At 46.6% G+C, this 27,722-nt stretch overlaps 1 protein-coding gene across 5 annotated transcripts in view; it reads left to right on the forward strand.

Annotated features, from left to right (window-relative positions):
- WFS1 (wolframin ER transmembrane glycoprotein) overlaps positions 1 to 27,722 on the forward strand; it is a 330,060-nt gene that overhangs the window by 207,618 nt on the left and 94,720 nt on the right. The window lies entirely within an intron of this gene.

Raw genomic sequence — 27,722 nt, forward strand, 5'->3', positions numbered from 1 at the left:
GTAGTAGAGTGGGAATTTCCTCTTCTATATGCGTTCCCTCCAGTCCCTGTGATCCCTCAGGTAATCAGGAGGTTGAGAAAGTTCAGGAAAACCATGATCCTATATGCCCCGGATTGGGCCAGGAGAACGTGGTACCCGGACCTTCTCGACATGTCCTTCTGCCCTCCAATACGTCTTCCAAAAAGAGAGGATCGTCTCTCGCAAGAGGGAGGTCACGTTCTCCATCCAGAGGTCAACATACTCAACCTTCACGCATGGCTTCTGAGAAGTTGAGATACAAGGATTGGGACCTTCGGGATGATGTTATGGAGGTGTTGCTTTCGGCCAGAAGGCCAGCAACAAAATCTCTGTACCGGTGTCGTTGGAATAAATTCAGTAACTGGTGCAGGGATAAGAATGTGGATCCTTTTGAATGTAACACTCCAATGATATTATCTTTTCTATTACATTTAGCTAATCTGGGGCTCCAGGTTAAGACAATAAAAGGATATGTAGCAGCGCTATCTATCTTCAAACGCTCATCAGAAGAAAGATCTTATTTTAAGATACCCTTAATAATAGAATTTCTAAAAGTTTAAACAATGTTTCGAGGGGATTGGGTCCTCTGACGTATTCCATATCTATGACGGGTAATGTCCACAGCTGTGCTGCTTAGGAAAATCTTTGGCGTCTGCGTCCTGCGTCGATGACGTCGATGCACCGTCCCCGAGGACCTCCTCCGACGGCCGACGTCACCCGATGTGATAAGTAGGACGCACGACGCCCATAGCCTCAGTTCCGTTTTTTCCGCGAACGTGTTCGCTTCGTGAATCTCGGTACGCCTCGACTCTTTGAAGTTTGCTGTTTTCAATTCTCGGTTCGTTGAACCTGTTCGGTTTTGTGAAGACCTGTTCGTGGCAATGTCTACTTCGTCTTCAACACCGCTTCCGGGCTTCAAGAAATGCGGGGACTGTGGGTCCAAGATGTCGGTCACGGATTCGCATGACGCCTGCCTCTGGTGCCTCGGGAAGGCCCACGATACGGGCGACTGTCGACTGCCAGTCGCTCACGGCAAAGGGCTTGCGGGAACGCAAGAAGAAGCTGTCGGTAGGCTGGGTGTCTAAGCCCGGAAGTTGAGGTCTGCGGGGCTTTCGACGGATGACTCGAGGGGCGACTCTCTGCGTCATCTTCGGAAGTCCAGTGGGTCTCCTTCCAGGAGTCGGTCTCGCCACTCCTCCGCCTCTTCGAGGCATTCCCGGAAGCGCTGGCATAGGTCGCCTTCCCCGTCCTCTTCCGAGGACTCCGCCCGTCGGCGGGTCACTTATCCCTCCATGCAAGCGACACCGGAGGAATGGGCTTCCTTCGGGAAGCAGATGCTAGCGATTCTTGAATCGCAGGGCACCGGTCCGTCCGCGCCTCCGAGTGGGGTCGGTCGGCACCGGTCGAGAGACGCCGCTCGTACGCCTTCGGGCTCGGGTGGTCAGCACGGCTCACGGGAGAGGTCCCGCTCGGACAAGGGTAGCCGTTCTCACCATGCACATTCCAGGTCCCAGTCCTCGACGTGCTCAAAACCGCATGATCCTGTGCCGTCTTCGAAGAAGACGTCGACGCCTGTGGCGCCGAGGTCGTCGACGATTTCTCTCGAGGCTCTGCCTCCGAGGAGTTTGTCGACGCCGTCGGCGCCTAGGTCTTCGAGAGACACGCTCGGAACTCCGGCTTCGAGGCCTGTGCCGACGCCGCTGATGCTGGCGGGGCTGCATCTGACGTCGGCGCCGACTTATTCGGTGCCCTCGACGCCTTTCGAGGCGGTGGTGTCGGAGGGGCCCTGTGGCACGGGGTTTGCCCCTAGAAAGGCTCTGGCTAAGGTCAGGCACTGCTTTGGTCCCCAGAGGTCATCCTCTCCCCGCCTGGAGTACATTTCAGAGGGTGATGAAGGCTCTGATGACGGCTTGGTTCCGGTTACGGTTCCAGATGAGCTTATCTCAGGCCATAGCCAGTTTGATGACCTGAGGCAGTCACTGAATGATGCCAGTGGACTGGACACCTCTCCGGAGGTGGAGTTTTGTAGGCTTTATGTCTCGGGTCACCGAGCATTTGGGTTGGTCAGCTCCCCCAGGGGAGTTCGTTCAGGATGATCTCACGGACATCCTTGATCTCAGTCCCCCCACTGACCCGGTTTTGCCGTTTCAAATGGCTCTGCAGAGAAGGGTGGCAGCGGCTTGGACTGCTCCAGAGAGTCTCCCGGCAGTGGGCAAGTCTTTGTCGCGAAAATACCGTCCAGCCAGTAGCGACCCCTGCTATTTGTCCAGGCACCCCACTCCGGAGAGTTTGGTGGTGCAGGCGGCTACGGCCCCAGCAAAGCAGGCGTTGTATCCTAAAATCCCTCTGGATAGGGACGACAAACGTTTTGACGGCTGGGCGAAGAAAGTGTTTTCTTCGGGGGGTATGGCGATTCAGGCGGCCAACTCCATATGTGCTTTGTCTCGTTTCACACACACTCTGTGGAACTGTGTTGCATTAGCGGCTGAACATATTCCCGAAGGGGACGAACGGGATGGTTTCCTTGATATGGTTCAGGATGGCAAGGATGCCATGTGTGAGGCCGTTCAGTCGGGTTTAGACTTGGCAGATTGTGTCAGCCGGTCCATGGCGGCGAGCACCGTAATGCGCAGGTTTGCGTGGTTCTGGGTTCGCTCCTGATGTGCAGTCCCGGCTCCTCAACATGCCCTTTGACGATAAACACCTTTTTGGCAGCAAGGCTGACGAGAGCCTTGAGAGGTTGCAGACCTCCAAAACTGCAGCAAAGTCGTTGGGCGCTGCATTTAGCCAACCTCCGCCTTTTCGTCCTAGGGGACAGCAACGGAGGGGAGGTTCCTTTCGCTATTACTCGTCCTTCAGTAAAGCGAGGGGAGCTAGCAGTCAAAGAGGCCATCGTAAGAGTGCCAGAGGTGGAAACAAAGGTACTCGAGGTGCCAAGGCCGCTCGGGCAGTTGCCTCTTTGCCGTCAGGCAACGCCGCTGCGGCTACCACTCAGTCATGAGGCCAGGTCACATGGCTCGCCGGTTGGGGGAAGGCTGGCGCAGCATCTTGTAGAGTGGCAAGCCATTACTTCGGATGTGTGGGTTCTGGAGATCATAACCCACGGCTACTGTCTTCCTTTTTGGCAGAGGCCTCACGACAATCCACCAGGGAACCTCTCTTTGAAGAGTCCGGATCCGCTCTTTGCGCAGGAAATTCAAGCCCTGCTGGAGAAAGGCGCCATAGAACTGGTGCCTGTAGCGGAGACGAACAAGGGATGGTATTCCCCTTATTTTTTGATTTCGAAGAAAGACGGGGGATTGAGACCCATCATGGACTTGCGCGGTTTGAACAAACTCCTCAGGAAGGACAAGTTGAAGATGGTGACTTTCTCAAGTCCTCCGGGCCCTTCAACTTCAGGACTGGTTGGTGTCTCTCGACCTCAAGGATGCTTACTTCCATGTGCCGATCCATCCCAAGCACAAGTACCTGAGGTTCGCGGTTGGCGACTCGCACTTTCAGTTTCGGGTCCTGCTGTTCGGATTGACCTCCACCCCGAGGGTTTTCACCAAGCTCATGGTGGTGGTGACAGCGCATCTCAGGAAAGGGGGGGGGGATTCACGTCTACCCCTACCTGGACGATTGGTTGATCAGGGGGAGCTCTCCCGAGCAAGTCCTGGATCATCTGTCTGTCACCTGCCACTCCCTTCACAGGCTGGGCTTCTCCCTCAATTTAAAGAAGTCCCATTTGACACCAACGCATCGGCTCCAGTACATCGGAGCAGTGCTCGACACGTCCCTGGGGCAGTGTTTTCCTCCTCAGGTGATGGCTCTTCACATTCAGCAGATGGTGAACAAGTTTCAATTTGCCCAGGATCTCCCAGCGTCCGAGTTCTTGAGACTGCTCGGCCTCATGGCATCCTGCATTCTTCTGGTGCCAGAGGCTCGTCTGCGGATGAGATGTTTGCAGTGGGCACTCAAGCGCCAGTGGTCTGTCCTCCGGCAGGCTGTCGGACCCTGTTCAGGTGCCGCCATCGGTAGCCCGGGACCTTCTGTGGTGGGCCGTCAAAGGCATTCTGATTAAGGGGGCCCCATTTTGGCTGCCCTGGCCAGAGGTGACGATCGTGACGGACGCATCCCTCACGGGATGGGGAGCTCATGCCAACGAGTTGACAGTCAGCGGTCGTTGGTCTCCGTCTGAGTCCAGACTCCATATCAATCTGTTGGAGCTGAGGGCCGTCAGGCTAGCCCTGAAGGCTTTTCTGCCGACTGTGCGTGGAAAGAGTGTCCTGATTCTAACGGACAACACGGTGGCCATGCACTACCTCAACAAAAAGGGGGGGGCAGGGTCACTTCCGCTGTGCAGGGAGGCGATGCAGCTCGAGTTCTGGGCCATCCAGCAGGAAGTTTCGATCTCGGCGGTTCATCTGGCCGGAGACGACAACGAGACGGCGGACGCTCTGAGCAGGCAGAGCACGATCTCTCACGAGTGGGAGCTGGCTCAGGAGATTCTCCTGGAGATCTTCGCCCTTTGGGGGACCCCTCAAGTGGATCTCTTCGCCTCCAGTGTCAACCGGAAATGCGAAAGGTTTTGCTCGCGGAAATTTCCTCCAAAAGGAGCCTTAGGAGACGCGTTCGTGGTGGAGTGGTCATTCCCACTGCTGTGTGCATTTCCTCCAGTCCCCGTCATCCCGCAAGTGCTGCGGAGGTTACAGAGGTTCGGTTCCCGGATGATCCTCATTGTTCCGGCGTGGGCCCGGAGGACGTGGTACCTGGACCTTCTAGACTTGTCCATCTGCCCTCCACGTCGTCTTCCCTACCGAGACGATCTGCTCACACGGGAGGGGGGGGGTCAGGTTCTCCATCCAGAGATTAGATCCCTCAATCTTCACGCTTGGCTTTTGAAAGGTTGAGGTATAAGGATTGGGACCTCCCTGAAGACGTGATGGAGGTGTTGCTATCGGCCAGGTGGCCGGCAACTAAGTCTCTGTACCGTTGCCGTTGGAGAAAGTTCTGCGACTGGTGCAGAGTTCAGAATGTGGATCCTTTTGAATGTGACATTCCCATGGTTCTGTCTTTTTTGCTTTCTTTGGCCCACAGTGGCTTGCAAGTGGGGACCATTAAAGGTTACCTGGCGGCGCTGTCCATATTTAAGCGCTCGTCTGAAGAGTGTTCCTATTTTAAGATTCCTTTAATTTTGCAGTTTTTGAAAGGGCTCACTAATGTGTTCCCTCCGTCACCTTTTCTGGTGCCAGGTTGGGATTTGAACTTTGTTCTTAAGTTTCTTATGGGTGCTCTGTTTGAGCCTTTACATTCTTGCCCTTTGAGGCTGTTAACTCTGAAAACTGCGTTTTTGCGTGCGGTTACTTCCGCTCGCAGAGTGAGTGAGTTACAGGCACTTTCAGTTAAGCTACTCTTCACTGTGTTTCATAAGGACAGGGTTGTCCTTAGAGTTCGTCCTTCTTTTCTTCCGAAGGTGGTTTCGGAATTTCATTTGAGCCAGAAGGTTGTTCTTCCGGCGTTCTATCCTCCTCCACATCCTGGTAAGGAAGAGGAGAGGCTCCATAGGCTTGATCCTAGGAGAGCGTTGAGCTTTTATATTTCGCGCATGTCCCGGGTCAGAGTGGACGATCAACGTTTCATTGGTTACGCTGGAAAGCATTTGGGACAAGCTGTGACGAAACAGACTTTGTCTCGTTGGATTATTTTGGCTTGGCGGGTAAGGATCCTCTGGCTGGCTTGCGGACCCATTCTACCAGGGGAGTGGCTGCGTCTACTGCCCTGCAGAGGAGAGTTCCTATTCGTCACATCTGTGATGCAGCCACCTGGGCTTCAGTACATACTTTTGTGCGTCACTACTCCCTCGATTCCATCCGAGGGCAAGATCTGGCTTTTGGCAAGGCAGTTCTCTATTCCGCAATTTGATTGGGCATGCTAAATTTGTATTCTAAATTCTTTCCCACCTCCTTGCTTGGTACTGCTTTGGGAGTCTGTCATAGATATGGAATACGTCGGAGGACCCAATCCCCTCAAAGAACAAGTTACTTTCATACCTGGTACCGTTCTTTCGATGGGATGGTCCGACGACGTATTCCATATCGCTCCCTCCCTGCCTTCCCCGCTGCAGAATTTCTTTTGCGATTACAGGTTGCGTTCCGCAAGGCCTTGTGTGTCTGACTGGCAGAAAACTGGTGGCACACATTCTTGGAAAAAACTATAACTGAGGCTATGGGCGTTGTGCGTCCTACTTATCACATCGGGTGCCGTCGGAGGAGGTCCTCGGGGACGGCGCATCAACGTCATCGACGCAGGACGCAGACGCCAAAGATTTTCCGAAGCAGCACAGCCCTTCAGTGGACATTACCTGTCATAGATATGGAATACGTCGTCGGACCGTCCCATCAAAAGAACGTTACCAGGTAAGAAAGTAACTTGTTCTTTTCCACCAGTGCCTTTTCAAGTTCCTGTGTGGGATTTAAATTTGGTACTTAAATTTCTGACATGTGCACCCTTTGAGCCTTTACGTTCTTGTCCGTTAAGGCTTCTTACATTAAAAACTATACTTTTAATTGCATTGACATCAGCCCGCAGAGTAAGTGAGTTGCAGGCACTTTCGAGAGGTCCTCCTCACACCATCTTTCATAAAGATAAAGTTGTCCTTCGAGTTAAACCATCTTTTCTGCCAAAAATAGTTTCAGACTTTCATCTGTCACAGAAAATAATTCTACCTGCGTTCTACCCTCCTCCTCACACCTGTAAGGAAGAGGAAAGACTGCATAGGCTAGATCCCAGAAGGGCTCTAAGCTTTTACATCTCAAGATTGTCAAAGATACGTCAGTGTGATCAACTTTTTGTGGGATACGCTGGCCGTAAATTGAGACTAGCCGTAACCAAACAAACATTATCAAGATGGATAATTTTAGCCATAACAGAGTGTTATAGGCTAGCTGGAAAAGATCCCCCTGAGGGCTTAAGAGCCCATTCAACTAGGGGCATAGCAACTTCAACAGCACTTAAGAGGGGTGTCCCTGTGCAAGATATTTGTGCAGCAGCTACATGGTCATCCATGCATACTTTCAACATTATGCTTTGGACTCAACTACATCTCAAGGAGGTTTATTTGCCAAATCTGTACTACATTCGGTACATGACTAAAAGGCATCTGTACTCCCGCCTCCAATACAAAACTGTTTTGGGAGTCTAAGATGAGGAATACGTGGGAGAACACAATCCATTAGAAGAACAAGTTACTTACCAACTGTAACGTTCTTTCGATTGGATGTTCCTCCCACGTATTCCTCATCGACCCTCCCATCCTACCCCACAGTACAGTTTACGTGGTTTACACTCTAAATTCTTTCAAGGCTTGGGTCAATAAGAGGCACGCCTTTGTTTATACATACATGGGCTCTGATATGAAAAAACAGAACTGAGGCCAACGGGCACGATCGAGGCATTTATACTACGGATGACGTCGACACTCGACGGATGCCGCCGAGGGACATCGATGCCGTCGCCTCGAGTGGAGCGCCCTCTGGTGGAGAGAGAAAAAATTTCCGAAGCAGCAAAGCTGAAGGTAAGGATATATCTAAGATGAGGAATACGTGGGAGGAACATCCAATCGAAAGAACGTTACAGTTGGTAAGTAACTTGTTCTTCTCTTTGTTTCATTTGTTTTATTATCATTAGTGTTGGAACAGTATGTAGAATAAATACCAATGGTAAAATATGGATCCTGGAAACTGTTAACATTTCCGAATTGTTTTCTTATGCTCCGTGAGCTCGGAGTCACTAGAGTAAATACCCCTGTGTCACGTGGCCTCGCGTCATCAGGATGTGTGCTGATTGAGTTGGAGCATGGAAGCGTATGACACGGCTTTAACAGTGTCAGCAAGACTTACGGCTTGCATACTGCATGGGGCTCATGTTTGATTTTACGGTGGAGTATGGCGTGTGGCCACTCGTGTAGCGCAGATCGAGAGGCTGCGAAAGGGAGCAGGTAAGCTCTGGTAATATTGAGCCTCTCCTGGATAGCCGGCTGCAGTATAAGGCATGAAGAGGGGGAAGATGCTTGTCGTTTACTTTTTTGACAGCGCTGGAATTGTGCGCTTTACCAGGCAGCCTTACTGACTATGAATTAAACCCGGAAGAGGGTTATGATTATTGAACGGAGCCTGCCGTTACTGTTGGTTAACGGATTTCCATACTTTTAAGAAGTACATGGCTAGGAATGGGAGAAAGCAAAAACAAAGAGGTGATGGCTGGAAGGTTTAGACTGAATCTTAACCACTGGCATTGCTCGGGGCAACCCTCCAGACCATCGTTCTTCGCCTGCCAAGCCATTACAGAAGGGGAAAGACCATATGCAAATCAGGCTTGGCCCCACCAAGCAGTTCGGGCTGGACTACTCCTTTGGGGGTGGGACCAGGCCTGATTTGCATATGGTCTTTCCCCTTTTGTAATGGCTTGGCAGGCGAAGAACGATGGTCTGGAGGGTTGCCCAGAGCGATGCCTGAGGTTAAGATTCATTCTAAACCTTCCAGCCATCACCTCTTTTGTTTTGCTATTGTCACCCCGAGTGGGACGGGTATGCCCAGACGTGGGTCCTGTGCCTGCTGGGCCTAGAGACCCAAGCTACTCCTCACTGATGACGCCCAACAAGGCTGAAACATGTCTGGGGATGCTTGTGGTCTCGTGCAGAAGGGATGTGACCTAGCAGTTCGGGCTGGACTACTCCTTTGGGGGTGGGACCAGGCCTGATTTGCATATGGTCTTTCCCCTTTTGTAATGGCTTGGCAGGCGAAGAACAATGGTCTGGAGGGTTGCCCAGAGCGATGCCTGAGGTTAAGATTCATTCTAAACCTTCCAGCCATCACCTCTTTTGTTTTGCTAGGAATGGGAGAAGCCATTGTGCTTGACACGTTATTCCTTGTAATGACAATTAAGCGTTACGGGGCTCATTTACAGGATATTTCTGATCATGGGACCTTGTGCAGCATAGTTTTTTTGGGGGGGGGGGATTCCATGAATGTGTTCCTCTGGGTATTTGTGCATGAATACTCCTTTATTTAGACTTATATGCTGGTGAAGATATACAATGAATTGCTTAATGTCACCTTTGCTGATAAGTCAGTTCGAGGGTGACAACCGACTTGGAGTACATGCAGGCACTTTTCAGAGGAGCTCAGGCTTTTGGGGCATATAATATGTGCGTGTGTGTGACATTATGGATTGGATATGTCATCTGTGCATACATTGTATAGGCTTGGAAGGGGAATATTGTATGCGATGTGCAAAATACATGAGGCGGGCTCTGTTATAGACTTATGGCCTGCTTGAGGTGATATTGGCAGGGATTACACTGAGGTCAAGAATGATCAAGTGAGTGTTGGAACAATGGAAATCCCAAGTGGCCTGCCCGACTTTTTAAGAATATTTTTAAATTTGTTATTGCCTGCTGTACTGTGAAACGATTAATGTGTATGGGCGGGGGGAGTTGTAATGAAAGGTGACCTGTAGGGCGCTTGGCCAGGGTACACATACTTGCATCTTTAGGAATTGCTTTCATGTCTATAGGCTGGGTTAGGCATGAATACCTATTGTCTGGACGGTCAAGCTCTGTCACTCTATCCTAACCTAGGATGAGTTTAGGGGTTGTCTGAGTTGACCTTTGTAGGGGGATTAAGACAATTCTGATAAGAGGAGGATTTCTATTGCTAGCTAGGGTGGGAGGCTATTTCTGGACTGTTGATGGCGGTACATACGAGCCTTGAATTGCCTACTGTTATACTTAGGAGTTAAGTTATATAATACGTATAGGAGACGGATTGTATTTATATGAATACATCTAAAGGTTTGATAATTCTGTTTAGGAATTCTACTGTTATAATATAGTGACATTCGGGAGAGTATGTGTGCTACGCTGCAAGGGATACTTGGGCATGGATTGGAATAGGGACGCGTTTTCTTAGTATGGAGAGAAATGTTGCTGGATGACTCATCAAGGAAGGCATTCTACATGACTAGAATGTGATGTATCAGTTTACTGTGGGTAGTAATGTAGATGTGTATGAATCCATTAAGATATTGAAAGTTGTTAGAAACATAAGAGGTATTGACGATAGGAATGTCTGGGAAGAACTGGAGTAAGGTGTGCGTAATGAAATGTGAGGGGATAATGATAGATATTACTAATACATTTTAGTGGGAGACTGGTAAAACAAGCGACCAATGTAGATTGAAGCCTTATTTTATAGCTAACATTGTATTCTACAATAATAGAACATTAGTTAGACTGTTAAGGTTAATTATAGGGCTGAATTAGATTGTATTAATGATGGCACCCAAATATGATGTTGTTAGTTAAGGTAGTAAATATGGGTGGAAACTGACTTAATGTAGTGTTAATAATTGAAAAGGGATGGGGTAAGTGTTAAGTGTATAAAGCTAATAGGTTGAGGCACAGACTGGGCAGAGTATAGTTCTGAACAATTATGGTGTAAATAGGGTAGCTAAAAATTATTCTGTGGTAGTGCAGAATGTTAAAGCAAAAATTTTATGGGAGTCATTTTTATATGTTTCAGTGTCTGTTTCTGTTTTATGTTGTTCTTTGTATGATGTTTGTTTGTCATATAAATGCGTATCGCGTCGGTAATGGGTAAATGTAAGGATGCGACTAGTCTTGGCTTGGTTCCCTAATCAGAACATAATGAGTACAATTACAATTGCATATTGCCTGGGCCATTATGATACTTTAAGTTTTGAATGTGTTGATCAAGGGGAGGGCAGAGTTATAAAGAAGTAATGAAAGGCACTAGGAGTAGGTAGTACGATGAGTGAGTTGAAGTACTGTTCACAGAATGTGAAGGGTTTAAATAATACCTGGAAGAGGAAGGGGGTAACGCTGAGATTAAATAGGGAGAATGCAGATGTAGTTCTTTTACAAGAAACCCATTTACTAGAAGAGTCAAAACGTTTGATGAGTAACACGAGGTATAATGTGTTACTAAATTGTTATGTTTCAAAATCAAGAGGAGTGGGAGTACTATTTCGCAGAGGATTGAATATGAGTGTGGAGAGGGTGGCCATGGATAATGAAGGAAGAGTCATTTTGGTTGATATAAAGTATGAGGGGAATGTTATTACAATAGATTATATCTATGGTCCATGTGCTGCGGGGAACATTTTTTTAAAGAAAATCACATCTATGTTGCAGAATATACGTGGAGAACACATTATATTGGGGGGGATTTGCGTTCTGAATCACAAATTGGCTCGATCGGCGCAGTGCCGGTATACGGCGGAAAGCACAAGTAGAGCGTTTGATGATATTCTGAGTGGTTTGGACCTAGCTGATATATGGAGAATTTTACATCCTGGGGAGAGGGAGTTTTCTTTATTTTCACCAGTGCATAATTTGTTTTCTAGAATAGATAATTTTTTAATCTCTGAAAGGTTTATTGGGAAGACAGTTGAAGCAAAGATATTGGAGCGTAGTCTATCGGATCATTCAATGATTAAGATAAAATTAGTTAGGAGGTACAAGGTCGGCTTCTTCAAGATGGTGTTTAAAGACATATATATTAAAGGATCAAAATGTGCTGGCATCTTTGAAATATTTGTCGAACCCTTTTATGAAATAAATAGAGGTTCGGCTGGTGAATTACTAGTTTGGGATAGTTTTAAGGCGGCTGTTAGGGGGAACGTGATGAATATTCCATCCCGCACGAGGAAAACCAGTTTGGTGGAATTGAGGCGTTTGGACAGTAGGTTAGGGGAGCTACAGAGGAAATTCCAATTGACTATGAATAATGAGGATAAGGTGGAGATGGATAGAGCGAGGTATTCTTTGAAGAGTGAAATGTTTATACAGAGTGAGAAAGGTCTGTTTTATATGAAACAGAAGTATTGGAAACAGGGAGATAAAGTGGCAGGTTATTAGCAAACAAATTGAAGGGTTTAATAGATAAGGTGTATGTTCAAAAATTAGTGAATGAACAGGGAGTACCAATGGTAAAAAGGGAAGATATATGTAAAAGTTTTAAGAGATTTTATTTATTTGGATTTTTAAAGGGCTCACACAGCCCGGCGCATCGAGGCGCTGTTACAGGAATATGTCTCTTAGTTGCGTATTTATAACACGTTTAATACCCAGAGGTGTCTAAGCGCGGACCCGGGATCGAACCTGTGTTGCTTCGTGTCGTCTTGTTTCCAATGCGAGTATGTTGCCGCTGAGCTATCCTCCTGGGACAGTTTTACTCATCATTATACACTGAAACTCAATTTCTTTCATCAGACCAACTGGAAGACTTTTTCTTAGAAAAGTTGATCTGCCAAAGCTGACTAATGAGCGAGCAATAACGATGGATCAGTCGATTACAGAGGACGAGGTACTAAGGGCCATTGATCAACTTAATGTAGGTAAGTCCCCGGGTCTAGATGGTCTGCCAGTCCAGTTCTTCAGAGGTATTGGACCAGTATTAGCACCATTGATATGTAGTTTATATAATAGTTTCATGACAGAAGGAGTTGTGTCCATGTCCAACGATGCAGGAGGCATGTATTCCAGTAATCCCGAAACCTGGTAAGGATCATACAAAGTGTGAGAATTACAGGCCAATATCATTACTTAACGTTGGTGCAAAAATATTTACCAGGATACTGGCCAATCGATTGAATATGTGCAATGGAGGAATAATTGAGCATTCACAGGTTAGATTTATGCCTCGGAGGTATGGATATGATCATATAAGAACAATTATAGATTTAATGGGGCTCCCTAAAGAAAAAGTGGAGAATATTCTGCTGATCTTTATGGATGCAGAGAAAGCATTCAATAGTCAATTGGGGCTTTCTAGACCACATGCTTAAGAAGATGGGCTTTGGTGGTGATTTTTTGAGGACTATCAAAGCTTTGCACTCCTCGATTAGTGCAAGAATATGGGTAAATGGAGAGCTGTCTGCCTTGTTTCTGTTGACTGGGGGTACTAGACAGGGGTGTCTGTTATCACCCCTGCTCTTTAATCTGGCGTTAGAGCTCTTGATAACTTGTACGCGGATGACATGACTATAATTTTGGCTAATCCAAGGGAAGGTGGTACAAAACTTAAAATTGAGGAGGTGGCTTGTCTGTAGGGTCACACGATCAATTGGGAGAAATCATTAGGTTTTCCCATTGGATAGTGCACAGCCACGTAGTGACTCGAGTTCATGGAATTGTCAGTGGGCTATGGAAAATGTGACGTATATGGGGGTCTATCTAATTCGGGATTTGAAAAAGATGGTGGAATTTAACATAGCCAGGATAATTTAGGTAATTAGGTAGGGATATATTGAAATGGGATTCTTTAATAGTCAGCATTTGGGCTAAGGTCAACACAGTAAAAATGGTGCTCCAAACCAAGTTTCTTTATATCATCCAATTGATTCCGCTTAAATTCATTCAGAAGGTTATTAGACGCATTGATAACAAGTTTTATTTAATGGGGTGAAGGCAAAAAACCTACAATCCCATGGTATGTTCTGACTTGGTCAGTGCGTGAGGGAGGCTTTGGATATCCGATTTTGGAGGATTACTGCAAAGGGTTTGTGTTGAAGAAAGCTGCATTATATTTTAATGAAGGAAATAATGGTATGCCGTTGTAAATGATTATAGAGAAGGAGAAATGTCTGCCATACTCCTTGCAAGATGTGTATACAATGGGGAACATGCCGAGTTTGGTTGCTAAATTGCCTACAACGGAAGTAACTGGAGAGGCATTGAGATCTTTTATGACCAATGGAGGAGAGAATATTTTGATTCATTATGAGGCATCATTATGGCACAACTTAGGTTTGCAGATTAGAAATAAGACTGTATGCTGGCGGCGTTGGTTAAAGAGAGGTATTTTGAGGGTGTGTGATGTGTGGAAAGATGGACACATGGTCCCATTTGGTATGCTCAGAACGAAATTTGGTTTAGGGAAGAGAGAACATGGTAGTTCTGTAGAACTGGAATCTCTGCTCACGCAAAGGCAGGGAATGTTAAGCAAACCATATCAAGGAGAGGCCGACCGCTTGCAATATATTTTACTTTTCCCCATGTATGGTCTCGACCTACCTGAAGTTGATGCCAATGGAGTGTTCATGTGTGAATTTGTGGGAGAACCTGCAACAGGCATGGGCGAAGGAGCTGGGCAAGGATATAACTAAAAAGGATTGGGACAATTTAATAAGAATTGGCACAAATTCTAAAATGGATCTGAATTTAAGATACATACATCAAAGGATGTTGTGCCGTTTTGTATTGGTCACCGGGGAGGATGGCCAATTTAGGCTTGATTAATGATGATTTGTGTTGGGGCTGCGGTCAAAAAGGGGGAACTCTATTACATATGCTCTGGGACTGTCCGAGAGTGGTGGGATTTTGGAGTGAGGTTCTGAATAGGTTGGATATAATATTGGGAGTAGAGTTACCTAGGTCACCATACTCAACAATTTTGCTTTCAAACTCCGGTAGGTGTATGATAGCTAGAGAACATAGTGGGTGGATTAACAAGAGTTTTGGTGGTAGCTGCTAAGCAAACTCTGAGGGTTTGGAAATCGCAGAAAAAGCCAGATGTGGGTTGGTTGTCGGATTTGCGAATCCTGGCTGTTATAAGAGAGTTATGTTAAGAAAACAGGAAGGCAAATATCTAGAGATTTGGGGACCAATTGATGAATTGTATAGTTGAGGCAAGTATCTTTATAATGAAGGGTTGATATGACATGAAGGGTAGAGGAATAATAAGGAGCATTGTCTTTCTGTCTGTTAGTGTTTGTTGTGGAAGTTTTGTCTAGCTATGTTATCTCTGCTATTGTGTTGCGCTAATGTAGTGAACTGATTATTATTAATAAGATAATGAAATGTATATTATTTAGATGAGTTGATTTAGCAAAACATTAGTGGTGGGAAACTACATGAATGTTATGAATATGTTTTTATTGTCTCTTTAAATCAATAAATTGATAAAGAGTTAAAAAAATATATATATTTCTGAGGCTTGTGGAATCTGCTTAGATCACATGCTGTGCATAGGCCGACATCTAGTGGAAGCTGCGGAGTATTACAATTTGTTTTTCGAAACTCGAAAAAGGGCGTTGACACAGGGCGTGCCAGTAATACTATCCCTAGTGTGACGTCCACTGTACCCATGATCCCTCACGCGTCTAGGACCCTCAGATTGTTTTTTTCTGCCATACTGGTCGGAAGCATTTCACGGAGTTCCCTGGCCTTAGCCATACTTTTGCTAAATATTGTTAAATTTACCCATTTCTCCACCCCAACGTCGAGTCACCGAACTTCCACACTCGACGCCGGCCCGGAGAAGAATTCGACCGTCGACTGCTGCACGACGGATTTGGGCCTAGGAAGGCCTCTGGCCTCGGCCCGGGCCTTGGAAGGCCGCTGGCCTCGGCCCTGCAAGTAGGGAGAGTGGGGGGTGGACATACTCTGCACTCTTTTGGTATATAGGTACATTCTTATATATTCCTACACTTACAAGTCCGCTGCCACAAGGTGCGTATGGAGGGTACCCCTTTCCAATTCTGCCCCAAGTGCAACCGCAAATACCCTTGGGTCGACAGGCACGCCACTTGCAATCTCTGCTTGCCGAGGGACCACCCCGAGGCGAACTGCAGAGCGTGTAGTAGGTTTAAACCCAAAACACTTAAAGACCGTTCGATCAAGCTTTGGGCCCACCACACCAGGCGTCAAGAGGCCATGGCAGCGGAGGGCGCCTTCAGCGATGGCAGCGACGCCGTGCTTTCGGACGGCGAGGGCATTATGGCGTCGAAAGACAGCCGAGCGCAAGTCCCTGACCTCGGAAGGTCTTCCGGCAGGGCGGCTATGGGGAAGACCCCCGGCGACACAAGCGCTTCCCACAGCACTTCCACAAAACACATGAAGTCCAACCGGGACTCGACGCGCACGTCGAGTTCTCGGAAAGAGGCACATAGAGAACGGTCCGAATCGGCGTCCTCTGGGCGTTCTCGATTAAGATCGCCGCATGACTCCAGGCAATCATCCACTGTTGCCAAGAGTGCCTTGCTCCCCAAGGTAACAGAAGTTCGATCGTCGGAGGACGAAGCCGACTTCCATCCCCAGACCGCACTCCAGGAGTCAGCGCCCGCAGACCGCGTTACGGCGGCTCCCGAACCCCTACCTCCACACTCGAATGATAGGGACACTACCCCCGAACCTCGACGCCAGGCGTCGAAAGGCTCCGAAGGGGCGAATAAACAGGGAAAACACTCTTCCACTCATGGGGAGGGGGAAAAACAACAAAGGAAGCAGCCTCTGCCTACTTCCACACCTTTAAGACACTCGACTCCTCATAAACAGACAGACAAGTCCAAGTCTTCTGCTATCACAAAGACCCCTACTCAGACCACCAAGTCTAGTCAGGATAAGTCAGAGAAACTTCAGAAAGAGTCCTCCCCAGTTCTAGAGAATGGTCTAGTGATGAAATAGACAGGGTCATGTCAAGGATGTCATCATTGGCAGATTTTTATGCAAAAAACCCTGAACACTTTCTCTCTTATACTCCCGACGGGTCAGCACCCTCAGGCTCTAAGGATCCTATACCTCCAAGTAAAAAGTCCTGGTTTGAAACACCAACACGGTCTTCGGACCCCTTCTATGTACAGCCCTACTCTCAGTATCAAGGAGAGACATCCTTTTGTGAGGATCCAGATTTGGGCATGTTGGAAGAACAAACTGGTACGGGCTACTATGGGGATGATGAGGACCAAGAAGAAGATGAGGACGACCCGGAAACCTACAGAGTAGATTCCCCGGTAGAGAAGGACCCCCAGTTACCGACTCCCCTGTCGACAACCAACCTCTCCTGAATGAAGTTCTGTCTCGAGCAGCTGAACATTTCCACATTGACAACCCAGGGTGCTCAAGAGGAGAGGGACTTCACCGAAGAGTTAGTGGGAGAAAGGAGGCCTGTTGCTCAGGCCACCCCTATCCTGAAGTCTATTCAGAGGAGAATAGACCCTTCACTTGTAAATCCTAACCTCACCAGAGCAGTGAACCCCAGGATTGAGAAACTTTTCAGGGCAGCCCAATCAGACCCACTGTGTATAAGGGGGCATCTGAAGCCGGACTCCCTGGTTGTTACAAACACCCGTAAGAGGGCTGGAACACCCTTGTCATCGTCCGAAGCTCCTCCCGACAAGGAGAGCAAGAAACTGTATGGTTTGGGCAGGAAAGTAGCCTCCACTTCCGCCTACCAGGCAAGGATTGTCAACTCCACCACCCTGTTGGCCAGCTACAACTGCCATCAGTGGGAAGAAGTCGCGGCACTCATAGACTCCGCCCCAGAATCCTTAAAGAGCCAGTTGGCACAAGTTTCGGCGGAGGGAAGAGCTCTGTCCGGTTGCATTTTAAAGGCAACCTTTGATGCCGCGGATAACGCTGGCAGATTGATAGCAGAAGGAACTGTTCTCAAGAGACACACTTGGTTAAGGCAGTCTGGATTCAAAGCTGAAACCCAAGCATCATTGTTAGATAAACCGGTGGAGCCGGATCTGTTGTTTGGTAAGGCGGTCGAGGACGCGCTGAAAAATGCCAAGGACGAGTATGAAACACTCAAATCCCTAGGCCAACTAACCAATAAACCCCTTAATCAGAGAGGGAATGGCAATTTTCATCGGCCACGCGGCCAAAATTCCCAGAGAGGATCTAACTATTCCCTGGGGCAGGGTACACCGTGGAGCAATAATAACCAACAGTCTACCCAGGGTTACGGCAGGGGTAATAAAAGAGGACGCGGAAAAGGTAGAGGCAGCCCCAGTAGAGGAGGCGGCACGCCTCCACCGAAACAGTGACGCTCCGTTCAGGGTCCCTTCTCACGCAACCCCAGTAGGAGGACGCATTTCCAACTTCACCCAAGCTTGGGAAGGGATCACATCAGACAGATGGGTGCTGTCCACAGTATCCGCAAGGTACTGCATAGAACTGTTGGAGCGTCCCAGAAACCATCCTCCACGACAAAAAATACATTCCTTGGACCACCAGAAGATCCTCCTCGAGGAGATAGTCAATCTGCTAGCAAAGGACGCGATAGAACTCGTCCCGGGACACCAGGTAAACAAGGGTATTTATTCAACTTACTTCCTTGTGCCAAAAAAAGATTTGACAGTGCGCCCAGTATTGGACTTACGGCCTGCAAACAAGTATGTCGAGCCCCAAAAGTTTTGCATGACTACTCTCCAGGAGGTAATCCCCCTCCTAAAAAAGGGGGATTACATGGTGTGATCAGAGGGATGTCGACGTCATGAAAGGGAAGAGACGAGAGGAGGGACCACATGAGAGAGAGCACCCGGTCGAAGGAAGACCACCTGAGAGGGGGTACCAACCAGCCATGCTACGAGTTCGGGAGAGCACAGTCCAGATAATTAACAAACAGTCTTGGAACCCCGGAAGACAGCATTAAGAGAGACGTGGATGAAAGGACTACGGCTGACACCGCTTACATGAGTATAGGATACGTGGAAAGAGTTTGTTCCAGCGAACAGAAAAACCAGAACGGAGGCGATTGGGCCGTCCTTCCCAGACAACCGCTGTCTTACCGGGGCGGGGTTCCGCTCCGAGTGCAGCATGGACCGTGGCAAGCCGTACGCCTTCCCAGGCAGAAGCCGGCTTCCCACGCGGTTCCTTTCACAACACGGTCGAGGCTGTACCCAGTGACATGGAAGGCAGAGACCCGCTTCCGAGTTCACCGCCAACGCTCACCTTCAGAAAGCATCACAGAGACCTCGAGGGTGCCAGAAATCTTCAAGACAGGGTTTTCTCGCGGGGACTCGGACTTGGCGGCCCGGCAGGCAACCCTCCTTCAAACCAAGAGAAAGGGGGCGGGGCTTACGGGGATATTTATAGAGAACCAAGCAAAGTCCGTGCTGATTGGCTACCTAGACCCCAACCCCTATATAAGGTGAAAACAAATGATGGACTGGGTGTCTCTTTGCCATTCTCTTCTAGGACTTCAAGAGAGAGAGAGCTGTGCCTGAGACGCTGTGGGCTTACGAAGACTAGCTGCAAGGTCGAGAAGCCACATCCATATTCCAAGAAAAAGAAGCATTCTTGAACTTTTTGTTCCTTTTTGAATACCTGTATCCTGAATAAAGGGTTTACTTAAGTTCCACTCCTGGCTGCCTGTCCCTCATTCACACATGGCAACATAGGACATGAAAGATTCCTATTTTCATATTTCCATGTTCCCAGCACACAGAAAGTACTTGCGCTTCAAGGTGGACAGTCGGCACTACCAGTTCAAGGTTACTGCCCTTCGGGATAGCTTCGGCTCCAAGGGTATTCACCAAGGTACTGGCAGTGGTGGCAGCACACCTACGGAGGGAGGCAATCCCAGTGTACCCTTACCTGGACGACTGGCTCATCACGGGGGAGACCCCAGTAATTTGCAGAGTAAACATTCAAAGGACTATCGACCTCCTCTTCGAATTGGGCTTCTCAATAAACGAGAAAAAGTCAAGTCTGGTGCCAAGCACATCCAAACAGTTCCTAGGAGCTATCCTAGACACTCAAGAGCAGTCGACCTTTCCTTCCGAGGAAAGAATTCGGAATATACTGCTGCAAATTCCGCAATATCAGTCCGGTCTTCAGATAACGGTACGCAAAGCAATGCGTTTGCTGGGCATGATGGCGTCATGTATTTACCTGGTCCCCCACGCGCGCATGTGTCCCATGCAGGAATGGTTGGCGAAACAGTGGTCTCGGGCAAGTGGTCAGTGGGACGATCTAGTGGTCGTTTCGCCAACACTTGTACAAAGCCTTCACTGGTGGACAAGAGAGAATCTGTCCAGGGGGAAACCCTTTTACGATCCCGAGATACAGGCGGTAGTCACAACCGATGCATGCCTGACGGGGTGGGGAGCTCACCATCTCCACCACACAGCTCAGGGTCTCTGGTTGCACTCAGTGGTCAAGAATCACATCAACCTGTTAGAGCTTCTGGCAGTATTCAGAGCACTTCAAGCGTTCAAGCCCTACCTGTTAAATCTGTCAGTGCAAATCCGGACGGACAGCACTACAGCCATGTTCTACCTGAACAAGCAAGGAGGGACTCGGTCGCCAAATCTGTCCAAGCTTGCCCAGAAAATCTGGATATGGGCACTCAGACTGAACATCTTCCTGTCATCGCAACATGTTACAGGGGATCTCAATTCCCTAGCGGATGCTCTGAGCAGAGACCCCCTCCCAGAGGAACACGAATGGTTTCTACACAGAGAAGTCGTAGAAGATATCTTCTCTCAGTGAGGTTTCCCCACTATAGACCTATTCGCCACAAGCGAAAACAGACAATGCCCAGGATTTGCATCCAGGTTCCCCCAACTAGACTCCCAGGGGAACGCCCTGTGGATGAACTGGTCAGGGATGTTTGCGTACACTTTTCCACCAACTCCTCTAATCAGGAAGGTGGTCAACAAGATGAACAAAGAATCGATGATGCTCGTCCTAGTTGCTCCCATGTGGGCAAGACAACCGTGGTTCCCACACTTACGCAGATTGGCGGTGTGCGAACCCTTCAAACCTCCGAGCTGGTACAACCTACTGTCCCAGCACCAAGGTCAAACAGTGCCTCCTCAACCCAACTCAATGAACCTGGCAGCATGGCTCCTGAGGTCATAGAGTTCGGACATCTCAATTTACCACAGAGGTGTATGGACATCCTAAAGGAATCTAGGAAACCTAACACGAGGCACTGCTACTTTAACAAATGGAAGAGATTCGTTATCTGGTGCCAGAATAAACAAATCAACCCAGTTGATTGCACTCCTTCCATTATTGTTACATACATGCTCCGCCTGCTGGACGCAGGACTGGTTTTTAACTCACTGAAGGTACACCTGGCAGCCCTGTCAGCATACACCACTTCCCATAACAAGGTGTCATGGTGGCAAGTACCAGTAGTTAAAGCCTTCATGGAAGGAGTAAAGAGACTTCACCCTCCTATTTCAAACCCACCACCAGGATGGGACCTTAACGTGGTGCTATCTAAGCTCATGGGCACCCCATTCGAGCCCATGCACAAAAGCAGTCTCAAACACCTGACTTACAAAACAGCCTTCTTAGTAGCAATTACATCTATAAGAAGAGTCAGTGAAATTCAGGCTCTTTCAGTGCAAGATCCCTTCTTTACTATCCATAAAGATAAACTGCTTTTACGCACACACCCTAGGTTCTCACCTAAGTTTATTTCAAAATTCCACGTGAACCAGTCCATCGAGCTTCCGGCTTTCTTCCAAGACCCACAAAGCTTGGGTGAGGTGAAACTACACACACTAGATGTGCGTAGGGCGGTCCTCTACTATGTAAACAAGACCAGACCGCTAAGGAAAACAGATCAGCTGTTTGTCTCCGTAGCTACAGGCAGAGAGGGGGATCGCGTCTCTAAAGGTGCCATCTCTAAGTGGATTATTAACTGTATCCAGCTGTGCTACTCACTTTCTGAAAAGACTCTGCCTTTCACGCCTACGGCCCACTCTACAAGAGACATTGGGGCCACTCTGGCTTTCATTGCAAATGTACCCCTTGACACCATTTGCAAAGCAGCTACTTGGAGCTCTATTCACACTTTTACTCAGCACTACTGCATTGACACTCATTCCAAGACAGATACACAAGTGGGACAAGCGGTTCTAAGACATTTATTTGCTCATGATCCTTCTCACATCCCACCTCCTTCTTCAGGTACTGCTCGCTAATCTATGCACAGCATGTGATCTAAGCAGATTCCACAAGCCTCAGAAGGGATACATTACTCACCGTAATCGTATTTCTGATGCTTGTATCTGCTTAGATTCACATGCGACCCACCCTTCCTCCCCTCTGAGAGAAGGCGCATGGATGCTTGTAGTCTTACCTTTCTATCTATCTGCTTGGATTATCTGTACTCGCGCTACTCCTCATGCTCCCTCTTGTCAGAAAAAATACAATCTGAGGGTCCTAGACGCGTGAGGGATCATGGGTACAGTGGACATCACACTAGGGATAGTATTACTGGCACGTCCTGTGTCGACACCCTTTTTCGAGTTTCAAAAAACAAACTGTAACACTCCGCAGCTTCCACTAGATGTCGGCCTATGCACAGCATGTGAATCTAAGCAGATACAAGCATCAGAAATACGATTACGGTGAGTAATGTATCCCATATTCAATGAAAAAACTTTAAGGGGACGTTATGGTTAAGTTGCTCTAATAAAAACCTATGAAATTCATTGAAAAAACTCATTATGGTTAAGTTGCACTAATAAAAACCTATGAAATTCAGTAAAAAAACGTTGTTAAAAGGACGTTATGGTTACAAGTAAAATCGAAAAAAACCTGAAATTCTCCAGTTAGGGTAAGCTAAGCAACCATAACTCGCGCCACCACCGTGCACTGCTAAGACTAACGCCCAGGACATCACAGATGACATCACAAATATCATTGATGACATCACTGATGACATCACATGTGCATTTACTTTTCATACAAGGGGTTGTGAATGTAATGTTGGCAAAAAAGTATCAGGGATTTTCGGGAGATGTGTAATAAGCTACATACTTCATCACGCAATGTAGTGTTCTAAAGAACATTCCATTGCAGTGTTCTTTCTAGTACAGGAACCTACTCATACAGAAATGTAGGTATTGGCTGCAGCATACACCACAGAGGTGCTATATTTGTAATTTGTAAAGTTATATAATAACACAGTGAATGTTTCTGTATCGGACTTTTCCGTACTGTGAAACATGTACTAAGTAGCTAATAATGCATCACTTACTACATATTTCTACTAATACACACAAAACATAAATAGACTACAATGCATACAAATATGGGGTTTATGTATGGAGAGTAAAGTAAGCAAACAAGAGGCAGTATCATTAGCAACTGTGTATAATCTACATGATTGTATTCACACACAAAAATGATTGCTGTGTTTCAGGCCTGCTTCTTCCCCTGTATATGTACATCATAAGAAGCAATTACATTTTAAGGAAAGTAGTGTAAGAACATGTGAGAAAAGCAGTATCTATAAATGTAATACCTTTTGAAAGTTAAGCTTCTGACTGTCAGTAAAAAAAAAACACCTGGCCTAGATATGGCAGTGAACAAAAAAGAAGGGGCTAGACATGTGATGTCATCAGTGATGTCATCAATGATATTTGTGATGTCCTGGTTGTTAGTCTTAGCAGTGCACGGTGGTGGCGCGAGTTATGGTTGCTTAGCTTATTTCAGGGGTTTTTCGATTTTACTTCTAACCATAATGTCCCTTTAACAAAGTTTTTTCATTGAATTTCATAGGTTTTTATTAGTGCAACTTAACCATAACGTCCCTTTTAACAAAGTTTTTTCACTGAATTTCATGGGTTTTTACCAGTGCATGCTATTTTCCTACAACTTACTAATATCATACTTAAAAAATATAACAATATTTGTGTCCAATTTACAAAGTGTCACCTTAAAGCTCTGCCATTTCCCACCTTTAGAATCATTTTTAACACTTCTATACATGTTTTGCAACTATTTCAACTAGTTTTGCGTCCGTAGACCTCTACGAACATCTAACTTCATTGTGGACCTTCCGGACAGTGCCACATGACCATATGCTGGCACGCAGCATGATGACGTGTCCGAGAACCAATCCGCACTTCACAATAAGATCCGTCCTTCGCGGACGGTTCGGAACTGCATTTTCTACTGATCTAGGAACTTTCAACTTCAAAATTTCCCTTGCACACCTCCTACACCTTTTCGTACTCATTATCCATTCGCAATCTAGTACACAGTACATACTTGGAAGAATGTTATCAAAACTGCTATTTATCTTACAAATGGCATCAGTTATTGCCATCCCTCCTCCCCAAGAGCCACCACCACTACCAGCTGGAGGATCTTCACAACAAAAAAAAGAGCACTACTTTCAAAGACAATGAAGAGGACCAAGACGATGAGGTAGAGGAAGTGCCTACTTCTAGCACCAAAATCGAATCATGGGTGTGCCAGGTCTTTTCTACTGTTGGGAGTGTACCAAAGGCTAAAGCTACCAAAGTGAAATGAACTGAGTGCAATTTTGTACTCAGTCGCAGACTACCTGGACAGTACTCCTACGGGACCACCTCCATGCGCCGCCACACAAAATCCAATGACCGCAATGCTCTCAGAAAGGTTATTCCTTTCTCAGCAAGTAGTAAGCCGTCTTCCTCCACCTCATCTTCCTCAACAAATACTGTAATCACAAAGCCTGATGTCTGCAGGCATTGGTGCGTTCTAAATAAATAAATAAATAAGGAGGGCTACGGACCGTTATCGTCCATTGCAGCCCCTGAAATGGGGGATAAAGGCCATTCGCACCCCTGGTTCCCAAAGCGGGAACCCAGGGTGCTAAAATAGATTTTTCTTCCTATAGCAGGACGCCTGTGGCGTCCCGCTGTAGGAAGGAAAATCCTTTTCCAAGACAGCCAACATGTAAAGAGAAGACGGGGCTCCGTGCACAGCCCCTCTTCCCTTGCCATGGCATCCTGTAAAACTCTATGAAAATATTACCACAAGCACTTTTTTTCCCTTTAAAACCTATCCTACCTTCGAAAAACTTTACCACGTAGCCGGTCCCAGGTAGACATAGCCACTTTAACACCATTTTACGTCCCTAGCGGTAATGGCCAGTAACCAGATTGTCCGCTTCAGGACCTTATGCCATGACCCAGACAATCTGGCTACTGCCCACGGCCACAGGCTATTCCTCAGTCACCAAAGGTATATGACTATTTTTTGTACCTACATTACTACACTTGTCAAAAAATAAAACACGGGCACATTTGCAAAACCATGCTTTAATGTCCTTGCCAATGCTCCTCACGAGTTTGCTCGAAATCCGCCCATGTTTTATTTTTTTAAAAGTGTCAAAATGTATGTACATACAGTCATATAACTTAGCCCCCACTTGAAAAAATCCATTCAGTCTTTACACAAACATTGAAGGTTGGGTCTATAATCTTTCTCAAAACTTTTTTCCACATTCGTCAAATAGCAACAAAGTTATAAGCCATCTAAAAATGTTGAGACCCCCCTCTAATTCTGCCCCATCTTGACGAAATCCCACCAAACTTCGCAAAAACATTTATATCTAGATCTATTATCAGTTTACCAAATTAAGTGAAGATTTGTCAAATGGCAGCTCATTTATAAGCCTTTACATTATTTTGGGACCCCCCTCTAATTTTGCCCCCTCTTGACAGAATCCCATCCAAGAACTGCTTTTCACCAAACCAGTAAAGCGGAGGTGTCTGGGAACTCACACAGGACTGTACGTGAGCATTCGAACTGTTTGCAGACTTTAGTGGTGAAAAACATCTGTTTGTTTGCCTCTTACAGCCATATCCCATTCCATCCTCATCACCCTCACCTCCGCAGAGATTATTTGATAAGTTTGACAAGTGCAATGGTGTGTTTTTTAGTATGTTTTCACCACGATGTCCGCGAATCCAAGATGGCGGGCGTTTCCAAAAATCTGACGCACCTCACGTTTCACTCCAACCAATCAGCGAACACGTCGGGTGTCCGCGGACATGACGCAAGCCGATTAATCAATCGGTGTCCTGTCTGCGGAGCGAACAGGGAAGTGTGTCCACGGACCGGACATAGATATCACTAATTTTTTTGACTTACAATTTGGTCGTTTTTAAAAAGACTACTGGACGGATTTAAACCAAATTAACAAAAGCATGCTTTCGGGACCAAGCTGCCGCTCCTGCCGCAAATTTGGTGTAAATCCGTCCAGCGGTTTGTGCTGTAGGCGTGAGCAAAGTTTTTTCCCATTATGTCTATGGGAAAAAAAGAAATTTTGGGACCCCCTATAACTTTGCCCACCCCTGGACCAAACCTCACCAAACTTTGCTAAAAAATTCAGAGTGGGCTATGTACTTCCTTTGCAAAGTTTGGTGAGGATTCGTACAGGGGGAGCGAAGTTATAAGCCGCCCAAAAAGTGCTCTTCCTATGGAAACAGCAACTTAACCATAGCTACATATATATATTCCATCTTGTAATGAGTTGTCCTGGTTTTCGGGATCTGAGAATTGGATGTTTTGAAAGATTTGTGCATTCAACATCACGATCTTAATTCAGGATCTATGGCATAGGCTCATGACTACCTACCGCAAATGTCACTTATTGTGACTTTAGTTGGATGTTAATGAGTAGTTTCTTTTTTATTGGACAATGTATCATCACAAGGCATGAGAGATCTGGCTTTAATGGAGGATATGTAAGTGGGTTTGTTGAATGAAGTGATGATTTTTGTTTTATGCTTCTTTGATAGAGATTTGGCTTTTATAATCTATGAGAACAATTTTATGTGTGATATGCAAATTGGTATTTGTCTTTTTCATTCTGTTATATTTTGTGTAAATTTACATTTGTACTGAAAAAAGTTAAAAAAGTTAAAAAATAAAAATAAAAAAAAAGAATCGTCCTGCTTATTGCTTTTATGTTATGCATTACATATAGAGGGCTACGCCATGAAAGCTAGAACGCTGGTGTGGGGGCAGAGAAGTGACTGAAGGGGAGTGAACATTAATTGTATGGCTGGATGTAGGAGAGTCCTTACGGGCCTGATGGCATGCCGTCTTTCATGTGTTATCAGTGGTGGTAGGACGTATTCGATATTAATACCTGTTATTTTCTGCTGATGAAAACTGTTTAGATTCGTGTGTTGTTGGTGAGTGCCCATTCTGTGCGCATCACCTCCCTTTATTAAATCCTACGCTCGGATGCACGGTATGACAGGAAGGTGAGTGGGTTCTGCCTTTAAGGGACTGCTCCCCTCTCCTCATCATATTTACCCCTAGTAAATTGAAGCTGTTCGAGCAATCAAAATCCAAACTAACTGTTCAGCTCTGATATAAAATAAAGTGTAAATGACAGTGTTGCAAAGACTAATGTTAAGAACTGAACTGACATAGACAGGTAGTCCAAAAAGCTGGCAATTTACATTAACCATATGATGGATACACAGCATTTAAACACGTGCTGCTACTTATGAAGTAAATGTTCATGGTATTCAGACTTCTGGGACATTTCTGACTAGCTGAATGGTGTCCTGCATTTAAAAATGCTGCTTCCTTTCCCTCATTGCGTTTTGACCAAACACCTCAACATTTAAACCATTGCATACTTTCAAATAGAAGTCCAAATGAGTGGCAATTGCAAAAAAGCACTGGCAATGCCAACAGTTTGGCTTTTGTGTAGGGATGGGAAAGGCACCAGTGGTATTAACTACCCATTGATGGTTGCAGGCGCAAAATGGTACAAGTACATGGGCATCTAATAGCAGTGCCTGGCAAATGCCTAATTCTTATATTCAAGCCAATACTTCTGGATTTGCCACTGCTTTTTTCTAACAGGACTTCCTGAAGGAGACACACAGTTCTTATAATTCGAGTGGCTGAAGGCAGACCTGGTTAAGACATGTATTACACCAGTAGCTGGTTTACAACTCCAAGTCAGTAACACTGAGGACTGCTTTGAAAAAACACTGGCAGGCACTTGACTGCAACTTTTGATGGTAAGGCTTAATTAAAGCGAGCTCAAAGAGTTTCCATGAGGAGGCGTTTTGGGTGGTGAGGGATAGGTACTGGGTGGGAATGGCCATGATTAGCAGGGCCATGGGCAGTCAATTGGTGGGCAAATAATCAA

Source organism: Ambystoma mexicanum, chromosome 6q (assembly GCF_040938575.1).
Source record: "Ambystoma mexicanum isolate Mex_15411 chromosome 6q, UKY_AmexF1_1, whole genome shotgun sequence".
Taxonomy (NCBI): Eukaryota; Metazoa; Chordata; class Amphibia; order Caudata; family Ambystomatidae; genus Ambystoma; species Ambystoma mexicanum.